The sequence below is a fragment of the Oncorhynchus nerka genome, linkage group LG9a, assembly GCF_034236695.1.
Source record: "Oncorhynchus nerka isolate Pitt River linkage group LG9a, Oner_Uvic_2.0, whole genome shotgun sequence".
Taxonomy (NCBI): domain Eukaryota; kingdom Metazoa; phylum Chordata; class Actinopteri; order Salmoniformes; family Salmonidae; genus Oncorhynchus; species Oncorhynchus nerka.
Window position 1 is genome coordinate 43,646,798 of NC_088404.1, and position 11,253 is coordinate 43,658,050.

The following is an 11,253-nucleotide window of genomic DNA, read 5'->3' on the forward strand; positions in this document are numbered from 1 at the left end:
TGTTCACCTGTAGCCTGTTACCTGTCTACTGTTCACCTGTAACCTGTTACCTGTCTAATGTTTACCTGTAGCCCGTTACCCGTCTAATGTTCACCTGTAGCCTGTCTACTGTTCACCTGTAGCCTGTTACCTGTCTACTGTTCACCTGTAGCCTGTCTACTGTTCACCTGTAGCCTGTTACCTGTCTACTGGTCACCTGTAACAAACTGTTCACCTGAGGCCTGTTACCTGTCTACTGTTCACCTGTTACCTGTCTACTGTTCACCTGAGGCCTGTTACCTGTCTAATGTTCACCTCTAGCCTGTTACCTGTCTACTGGTCACCTGTAAGCTGTCTAATGTTCACCTGTAGCCTGTTACCTGTCTACTGTTCACCTGTTACCTGTCTACTGTTCACCTGTAACCTGTTACCTGTCTACTGTTCACCTGTAACCTGTCTACTGTTCACCTGTAGCCTGTTACCTGTCTACTGTTCACCTGAGGCCTGTTACCTGTCTAATGTTCACCTGTAACCTGTCTACTGTTCACCTGTAGCCTGTTACCTGTCTACTGTTCACCTGTAACCTGTTAGCTGTCTACTGTTCACCTGTAACCTGTCTACTGTTCACCTGTAGCCTGTTACCTGTCTACTGTTCACCTGTAACCTGTCTACTGTTCACCTGTAACCTGTTAGCTGTCTACTGTTCACCAGTAACCTGTCTACTGTTCACCTGTAGCCTGTCTACTGTTCACATGTAACCTGTCTAATGTTCACCTGTAACCTGTCAACTGTTCACCTCTAGCCTGTTACCTGTCTACTGTTCACCTGTAGCCTGTTACCTGTCTACTGTTCATTTGTAGCCTGTTACCTGTCTACTGTTCACCAGTAACCTGTCTACTGTTCACCTCTAGCCTGTTACCTGTCTACTGTTCACCTGTAGCCTGTTACCTGTCTACTGTTCACCTCTAGCCTGTTACCTGTCTACTGTTCACCTGTAACCTGTCAACTGTTCACCTGTAACCTGTCAACTGTTCACCGGAGGCCTGTTACCTGTCTACTGTTCACCTGTAGCCTGTTACCTGTCTACTGTTCACCTGTAACCTGTCAACTGTTCACCTGAGGCCTGTTACCTGTCTACTGTTCACCTGTAGCCTGTTACCTGTCTACTGTTCACCTGTAGCCTGTTACCTGTCTACTGTTCACCTGTAACCTGTTACCTATCTAATGTTTACCTGTAGCCCGTTACCCGTCTAATGTTCACCTGTAGCCTGTCTACTGTTCACCTGTAGCCTGTTACCTGTCTACTGTTCACCTGTAACCTGTCTACTGTTCACCTGTAACGTGTTACCTGTCTACTGTTCACCTGTAGCCTGTTACCTGTCTACTGTTCACCTGTAGCCTGTCTACTATTCACCTGTAACCTGTCTACTGTTCACCTGTAACCTGTTACCTGTCTACTGTTCACCTGTAGCCTGTCTACTGTTCACCTGTAACCTGTTACCTGTCTACTGTTCACCTGTAGCCTGTCTAATGTTTACCTGTAGCCTGTTACCTGTCTAATGATCACCTGTAGCCTGTCTACTGTTCACCTGTAGCCTGTTACCTGTCTACTGGTCACCTGTAAACTGTTCACCTGAGGCCTGTTACCTGTCTACTGTTCACCTGTTACCTGTCTACTGTTCACCTGTAGCCTGTTACCTGTCTACTGTTCACCTGTAGCCTGTCTACTGTTCACCTGTAACCTGTCTACTGTTCACCTGTAACCTGTTACCTGTCTACTGTTCACCTGTAGCCTGTTACTGTTCACCTGTAACCTGTTACTGTTACCTGTTCACCTGTAGCCTGTCTAATGTTTACCTGTAGCCTGTTACCTGACTAATGATCACCTGTAGCCTGTCTACTGTTCACCTGTAGCCTGTTACCTGTCTACTGGTCACCTGTAACCTGTAAACTGTTCACCCGAGGCCTGTTGCCTGTCTACTGTTCACCTGTTACCTGTCTACTGTTCACAATTTAACCTGTTACCTGTCTAATGTTCACCTCTAGCCTGTTACCTGTCTACTGGTCACCTGTAAGCTGTCTAATGTTCACCTGTAGCCTGTTACCTGTCTACTGTTCACCTGTTACATGTCTACTGTTCACCTGTTACCTGTCTACTGTTCACCTGTAACCTGTCTACTGTTCACCTGTAGCCTGTTACCTGTCTACTGTTCACCTGTAGCCTGTTACCTGTCTACTGTTCACCTGTAACCTGTTAATGTTCACCTGTCTGTCTACTGTTCCTGTAGCCTGTTACCTGTCTACTGTTCACCTGTAACTGTCTACTGTTCACCTGTAACCTGCCTGTTCACCTGTAGCCTGTTACCTGTCTACTGTTCACCTGTAACCTGTCTACTGTTCACCTGTAACCTGTTAGCTGTCTACTGTTCACCTGTAACCTGTTACTACTGTTCACCTGTAGCCTGTTACCTGTCTACTGTTCACCTGTAGTAACCTGTCTGTTCAGCCTGTCTACTGTTCACCTGTAGCCTGTTATCCTGTTACCTGTCTACTGTCTCACCTGTAGCCTGTCTACTGTTCACCTGTAGCCTGTTACCTGTCTACTGTTCACCTGTAACCTGTCTACTGTTCACCTGTAACCTGTTACCTGTCTACTGTTCACCTGTAGCCTGTTACCTGTCTACTGTTTACCTGTAGCCTGTCTACTATTCACTGTAACCTGTCTACTGTTCACCTGTAACCTGTTACCTGTCTACTGTTCACCTGTAACCTGTCTACTGTTCACCTGTAACCTGTTACCTGTCTACTGTTCACCTGTAGCCTGTCTAATGTTCACCTGTAACCTGTTACCTGTCTATCACCTGTAGCCTGTCTACTGTTCACCTGTAGCCTGTTACCTGTCTAAACTGTTCACCTGTAGCCTGTTACCTGTCTAATGTTCACCTGTTACCTGTCTACTGTTCACCTGTAGCCTGTTACCTGTCTACTGTTCACCTGTAGCCTGTCTACTGTTCACCTGTAACCTGTCTACTGTTCACCTGTAACCTGTTACCTGTCTACTGTTCACCTGTAGCCTGTCTACTGTTCACCTGTAACCTGTTACCTGTCTACTGTTCACCTGTAGCCTGTCTAATGTTTACCTGTAGCCTGTTACCTGACTAATGATCACCTGTAGCCTCTACTGTTCACCTGTAACCTGTTACCTGTCTACTGGTCACCTGTTGTTCACCTGAGGCCTGTTACCTGTCTACTGTTCACCTGTTACCTGTCTACTGTTCACAATTTAACCTGTTACCTGTCTAATGTTCACCTCTAGCCTGTTACCTGTCTACTGGTCACCTGTAAGCTGTCTAATGTTCACCTGTAGCCTGTTACCTGTCTACTGTTCACCTGTTACATGTCTACTGTTCACCTGTTACCTGTCTACTGTTCACCTGTAACCTGTCTACTGTTCACCTGTAGCCTGTTACCTGTCTACTGTTCACCTGTTACCTGTCTACTGTTCACCTGAGGCCTGTTACCTGTCTAATGTTCACCTGTAACCTGTCTACTGTTCACCTGTAGCCTGTTACCTGTCTACTGTTCACCTGTAACCTGTTAGCTGTCTACTGTTCACCTGTAACCTGTCTACTGTTCACCTGTAGCCTGTTACCTGTCTACTGTTCACCTGTAACCTGTCTACTGTTCACCTGTAACCTGTTAGCTGTCTACTGTTCACCTGTAACCTGTTACCTGTCTACTGTTCACCTGTAACCTGTCTACTGTTCACCTGTAGCCTGTTACCTGTCTACTGTTCACCTGTAACCTGTCAACTGTTCACCTGTAACCCATTACCTGTCTACTGTTCACCTGTAGCCTGTTATCTGTCTACTGTTCACCTGTAACCCATTACCTGTCTACTGTTCACCTGTAGCCTGTTACCTGTCTACTGTTCACCTGTAGCCTGTTACCCATCTACTTTTCACCTGTAACCTGTTACCTGTCTACTGTTCACCTGTAACCTGTCTACTGTTCACCTGTAGCCTGTTACCTGTCTACTGTTCACCTGTAACCTGTCTACTGTTCACCTGTAACCTGTTAGCTGTCTACTGTTCACCAGTAACCTGTCTACTGTTCACCTGTAGCCTGTTACCTGTCTAATGTTCACCTGTAGCCTGTCTACTGTTCACATGTAACCTGTCTAATGTTCACCTGTAACCTGTCAACTGTTCACCTCTAGCCTGTTACCTGTCTACTGTTCACCTGTAGCCTGTTACCTGTCTACTGTTCATTTGTAGCCTGTTACCTGTCTACTGTTCACCAGTAACCTGTCTACTGTTCACCTCTAGCCTGTTACCTGTCTACTGTTCACCTGTAGCCTGTTACCTGTCTACTGTTCACCTCTAGCCTGTTACCTGTCTACTGTTCACCTGTAACCTGTCAACTGTTCACCTGTAACCTGTCAACTGTTCACCGGAGGCCTGTTACCTGTCTACTGTTCACCTGTAGCCTGTTACCTGTCTACTGTTCACCTGTAACCTGTCAACTGTTCACCTGAGGCCTGTTACCTGTCTACTGTTCACCTGTAGCCTGTTACCTGTCTACTGTTCACCTGTAGCCTGTTACCTGTCTACTGTCCACCTGTAACCTGTTACCTATCTAATGTTTACCTGTAGCCCGTTACCCGTCTAATGTTCACCTGTAGCCTGTCTACTGTTCACCTGTAGCCTGTAACCTGTCCACTGTTCACCTGTAACGTGTTACCTGTCTACTGTTCACCTGTAGCCTGTTACCTGTCTACTGTTCACCTGTAGCCTGTCTACTATTCACCTGTAACCTGTCTACTGTTCACCTGTAACCTGTTACCTGTCTACTGTTCACCTGTAGCCTGTCTACTGTTCACCTGTAACCTGTTACCTGTCTACTGTTCACCTGTAGCCTGTCTAATGTTTACCTGTAGCCTGTTACCTGTCTAATGATCACCTGTAGCCTGTCTACTGTTCACCTGTAGCCTGTTACCTGTCTACTGGTCACCTGTAAACTGTTCACCTGAGGCCTGTTACCTGTCTACTGTTCACCTGTTACCTGTCTACTGTTCACCTGTAGCCTGTTACCTGTCTACTGTTCACCTGTAGCCTGTCTACTGTTCACCTGTAACCTGTCTACTGTTCACCTGTAACCTGTTACCTGTCTACTGTTCACCTGTAGCCTGTCTACTGTTCACCTGTAACCTGTTACCTGTCTACTGTTCACCTGTAGCCTGTCTAATGTTTACCTGTAGCCTGTTACCTGACTAATGATCACCTGTAGCCTGTTACCTGTCTACTGGTCACCTGTAACCTGTAAACTGTTCACCTGAGGCCTGTTACCTGTCTACTGTTCACCTGTTACCTGTCTACTGTTCACAATTTAACCTGTTACCTGTCTAATGTTCACCTCTAGCCTGTTACCTGTCTACTGGTCACCTGTAAGCTGTCTAATGTTCACCTGTAGCCTGTTACCTGTCTACTGTTCACCTGTTACATGTCTACTATTCACCTGTAACCTGTCTACTGTTCACCTGTAACCTGTTACCTGTCTACTGTTCACCTGTAGCCTGTCTACTGTTCACCTGTAGCCTGTCTAATGTTTACCTGTAGCCTGTTACCTGTCTAATGATCACCTGTAGCCTGTCTACTGTTCACCTGTAGCCTGTTACCTGTCTACTGGTCACCTGTAAACTGTTCACCTGAGGCCTGTTACCTGTCTACTGTTCACCTGTTACCTGTCTACTGTTCACCTGTAGCCTGTTACCTGTCTACTGTTCACCTGTAGCCTGTCTACTGTTCACCTGTCTACTGTTCACCTGTAACCTGTTACCTGTCTACTGTTCACCTGTAGCCTGTCTACTGTTCACCTGTAACCTGTTACCTGTCTACTGTTCACCTGTAGCCTGTCTAATGTTTACCTGTAGCCTGTTACCTGACTAATGATCACCTGTAGCCTGTCTACTGTTCACCTGTAGCCTGTTACCTGTCTACTGGTCACCTGTAACCTGTAAACTGTTCACCTGAGGCCTGTTACCTGTCTACTGTTCACCTGTTACCTGTCTACTGTTCACAATTTAACCTGTTACCTGTCTAATGTTCACCTCTAGCCTGTTACCTGTCTACTGGTCACCTGTAAGCTGTCTAATGTTCACCTGTAGCCTGTTACCTGTCTACTGTTCACCTGTTACATGTCTACTGTTCACCTGTAACCTGTTACCTGTCTACTGTTCACCTGTAACCTGTCTACTGTTCACCTGTAGCCTGTTACCTGTCTACTGTTCACCTGAGGCCTGTTACCTGTCTAATGTTCACCTGTAACCTGTCTACTGTTCACCTGTAGCCTGTTACCTGTCTACTGTTCACCTGTAACCTGTTAGCTGTCTACTGTTCACCTGTAACCTGTCTACTGTTCACCTGTAGCCTGTTACCTGTCTACTGTTCACCTGTAACCTGTCTACTGTTCACCTGTAACCTGTTAGCTGTCTACTGTTCACCTGTAACCTGTTACCTGTCTACTGTTCACCTGTAACCTGTCTACTGTTCACCTGTAGCCTGTTACCTGTCTACTGTTCACCTGTAACCTGTCAACTGTTCACCTGTAACCCATTACCTGTCTACTGTTCACCTGTAGCCTGTTATCTGTCTACTGTTCACCTGTAACCCATTACCTGTCTACTGTTCACCTGTAGCCTGTTACCTGTCTACTGTTCACCTGTAGCCTGTTACCCATCTACTTTTCACCTGTAACCTGTTACCTGTCTACTGTTCACCTGTAACCTGTCTAATGTTCACCTCTAGCCTGTTACCTGTCTACTGTTCACCTGAGGCCTGTTACCTGTCTAATGTTCACCTGTAACCTGTCTACTGTTCACCTGTAGCCTGTTACCTGTCTACTGTTCACCTGTAACCTGTTAGCTGTCTACTAATCACCTGTAATCTTTCTATTGTTCACCTGTAGCCTGTTACCTGTCTACTGGTCACCTGATACATGTCTACTGTTCACCTGTAACCTGTCTACTGTTCACCTTTAACCTGTAACCTGTTACCTGTCTACTGTTCACCTGTAACCTGTCACCTGTCTACTGTTCACCTGTTACCTGTCTAATGTTTACCTGTAGCCCGTTACCTGTCTAATGATCACCTGTAGCCTGTCTACTGTTCACCTGTAGCCTGTTACCTGTCTAATGTTCACCTCTAGCCTGTGAAAGTGGAGGGTCTGTTGCTGGGTCTGAAGAGGCGTATTGTGTGCTGGAGTATGCGGATGATGGGGATCTGTACGGGACTATGTCTCTGCAGGTCATAAAGAACTAACTGCCTCAGATCCAGCAGCTCATTGCATCAACCAGAAATAAAGTTAAATAAACAAAGGCAATAAACAATGAATGGATGTTGTCAAACATGTTTAAAAAAAACATATTTCTCTATGCTGGGTCACAAACTATAGTAAAACATACTAACCCTAACAATGAGCAGCCACAGTACATTAAATATGAACATGTATGACTACTATGTTTTAAAGGTGTAGAGAAGCATGTGGATCCTCATTGTGACTGTGTATTGAGGAATGATTAGGCACTCTCACCAGCTGCAGGAGGTCATAGCGGAGATGGGGGACCTGGAGAAGTTTGCCAACATGCAGGTGGTCAGGGAACAGGAGGCCAACAAATGTCTGAGGGACCTGGACCAGTGCTAGAATGGCCACCATCTTACTGCCCCGCCCCTTGAACATCCCCATGCTTTTATTCCACAGCACCTGTATTGACATCTATAACTTTCTCATCAGCATTTAAAGAGCTGATTGCTGCTGTGGTGTCACTGTCCTCTTGTTCATTCTGTGTCTCGTGTAGGAAACGGTCCTATAGGCAGCATTTTCAGAGCATGACTGGTCCCGACACATATTCAGCTACTATATACTACAGTTGAAGTCGGAAGTTGACATACACTTAGGTTGGAGTCATTAAAACTCGTTTTTCAACCACTCCACAAATTTCTTGTTAACAAACTATAGTTTTGCCATGTCGGATAGGACATCTACTTTGCGCATGACACAAGTAATTTTTCCAACAATTATTTACAGACAGATTATTTCACTTATAATTCACTGTATCACAATTCCAGTGAGTCAGAAGTTTACATGCACTAAGTTAACTGTGCCTTTAAAAAGCTTGGAAAATTCCAGAAAATTATGTCATGGCTTATAAACTTCTGATAGGCTAATTGACACCATTTGAGTCAATTGAAGGTGTACCTGTAGATATATTTCAAGGCCTACCTTCATACTCAGTGCCTCTTTGCTTGACATCATGGGAAAATCAAAAGAAATCAGCCAAGACCTCAGAAAACAAATTGCTGACCTCCACAAATGTGGTTCATCCTTGGGAGCAATTTCCAAACTCCTGAAGGTACCACGTTCATCTGTACAAACAATAGCACCCAAGTATAAACACCATGGGACCATGCAGCTGTCATACCACTCAAGAAGGAGACGCGTTCTGTCTCCTAGAGATGAACTTACTAGGGTGCGAAAAGTGCAAATCGATCCCAGAACAACAGCAAAGGACCTTGTGAAGATGCTGGAGGAAACGTGTACAAAAGTATCTGTATCCACAGTAAAACGAGTTCTGTATCGACATAACCTGAAAGGCTGTTCCGCAAGGAAGATGCCACTGCTCCAAAACCGCCATAAAAAAGCCAGACTACGGTTTGCAACTGCACATGGGGACAAAGATTGTACTTTTTGGAGAAATATCCTCTGGTCTGATGAAACAAAAATAGAACTTACCATCGTTATGTTTGGAGGAAAAAGGGGGTGTGGCAGCATCATGTTGTGGGGGTGCTTTGCTGCAGGAGGGATTGGTGCACTTCACAAAATAGATGGCATCATGAGGTAGGAAAATTATGTGGATATATATATACCCCAAGCATACTTCCAAAGTTGTGGCAAAATGGCTTAAGGAAAATGTCAAGGTATTGGAGTGGCCATCACAAAGCCCTGACCTCAATCCTATAGAACATTTGTGGGCAGAACTAAAAAAGCCTGTACGAACAAGGAGGTCTACAAACCTGACTCAGTTACACCAGCTCTGTCAGGAGGAATGGGCCAAAACTCACCCAACTTATTGTGGGAAGCTTGTGGAAGGCTACCCGAAACAGTTGACCCAAGTTAAACAATTGAAAGGCAATGCTACCAAATACTAATTGAGTGTATGTAAACTTCTGACCCACTGGGAATGTGATGAAAGAAATAAAAGCCAAATAAATCATTCTCTCTACTAATATTCTGACATTTCACATTCTTAAAATAAAGTGGTGATCCTAACCGACCTAAGACAGGGAGTTTTTACTAGGATTAAATGTCAGGAATTGTGAAAAACTGAGTTTATATTTATTTGGCTACGGTGTATGTAAACTTCCGACTTCAACTGTATATTCAGCTTTGGCTCTTGGGGTCATGACCCCAAACCTGCTCAACTTTGTGAGACTGTATAGCAGCCTGAGCTCTCTGGTTGTGGGGGTCAGTATTCCAGGCAGTGTGGTGATTCACATCTCCAACACCATCCAGGGGAACGAACAACGTCACATACGGGGTCGCCCTTTACGAATAACTGCTACAACAAAGACGCTGTCTGCCACTTCAACATCACTGCCAAAATGGTCACCCCCACAGCAAGGTTACTTTTGGGTGAACTACTGTATATATACAACAATAATGTTTGAGTCGCATCTAAATAAGTGTTTATTGCTCACTTGACAGTGTGTATTTTGTTGTGTACATATCCAGCATCGGTGGAAGTAAGTGAAAAAATGTGTGAATCATGACTTTTTCAATAAAACCAGTGTTGCAAAGAAATGCACTTATTAAACATATGACTCCATGCTGACATAAAGTCTTTATTTCTTTGTCTTTACATGTTCAATGCTTGGACAGAGAAAGCTTACGGTATATATACTGTATGTATATTTAAACTTTACATTACACATTTTATGACTAAGCAGGTAAGAGTCAATCCTACTTTCTCTGTGAACAGAAACAATGTTGGGGAGACTCTCATGAAACCATACAGTCAAAAAACAACTTATTGCTCAATATAAATCAATCAATAATACTGTAATAATAATAATAATAATACACGAGAACCAATACACCACAGAAAACTGAATTATATTGTTATGTAAAAAGGGGAACTCTAGGAAAGAGGAACCAAATGCTGTTTGGGTACAATGTAGGGTAGGGTAGAAGTTAGGGTACAATGTAGGGTAGGAATTAGGGTACAATGTAGGGTAGGGGTTAGGGTACAATGTAGGGGAGTAGTTAGGGTACAGTGTAGGGTAGGAGTTAGGATACAATGTAGGGTAGGTATTAGGGTAGGGGGGAAAGCAGCTACAAGCACTAGTGGGTAATGGTGGTGGGTGGGTGGAAGGGGGCACTTGGACCATACTGTACAGCACTTTAATATGACCAATTACATTCAGGGGCCACCAGACAGTATGCATGAGACTGAGGGAGGGGTCAAAATCAGGCCTGCTCAAGAGTTGACAGCAACAGTAGTCTTACGGATAGAAAATGCATGACCACAGCCTTGAATATCACACATTAAGGTGCATGCAAACAGATTAGAGGAGTATTAGGGAGTGTTTGTTGACCTGACCCAATATCCTCTCCCAGAAGCCCCACTCATACCCTCTTTACATGTATTATTCCCCCGATCCCCCCCCCCCGTATTGTCCCCCTATCAAGACATTTTGTAGATCCAGCTCTCTCACACTCTTTCCATCTTTACAAATGAAAATTCCTCTTATTCATCCAGACATAATCTCTCCCTTTCCCTCACTCTTTGTCAGAAGTCATTCATGAATTCATCTCTCTGTCCTAAAATCTTTGCTGTGTACCCCTTGGGGACCGTTGTACGTTGGTGCACTGTTGCCAGGCAACACTATGAACTGAAAAGTGACCTCAGCTGATAGCCCTTTTGGGGCGACTGGAAGTATCTGTAAGGGGCAGGGCATCTTGTGGTTGGGGGTGGGATTTCCCTACATTCCTAGCTTTGAGCAAAGGGCCCCAAAAAAGTCCCGTCCCTTACAGACAGTCCCAGGAAGCACCCTGCAGTAGTAGTTATCCCACCTCACCCTTGTCGGGGATGCAGAGATTGACATTCAAATAGAGAATAGGGAGATGTTTTTACTGAGAATAAGGAATGCAAATAGAATGTAGAAAGACATTACTGTGCAAATTGTCAGGGACAACAGCTCCTCCTCATAGGACTTG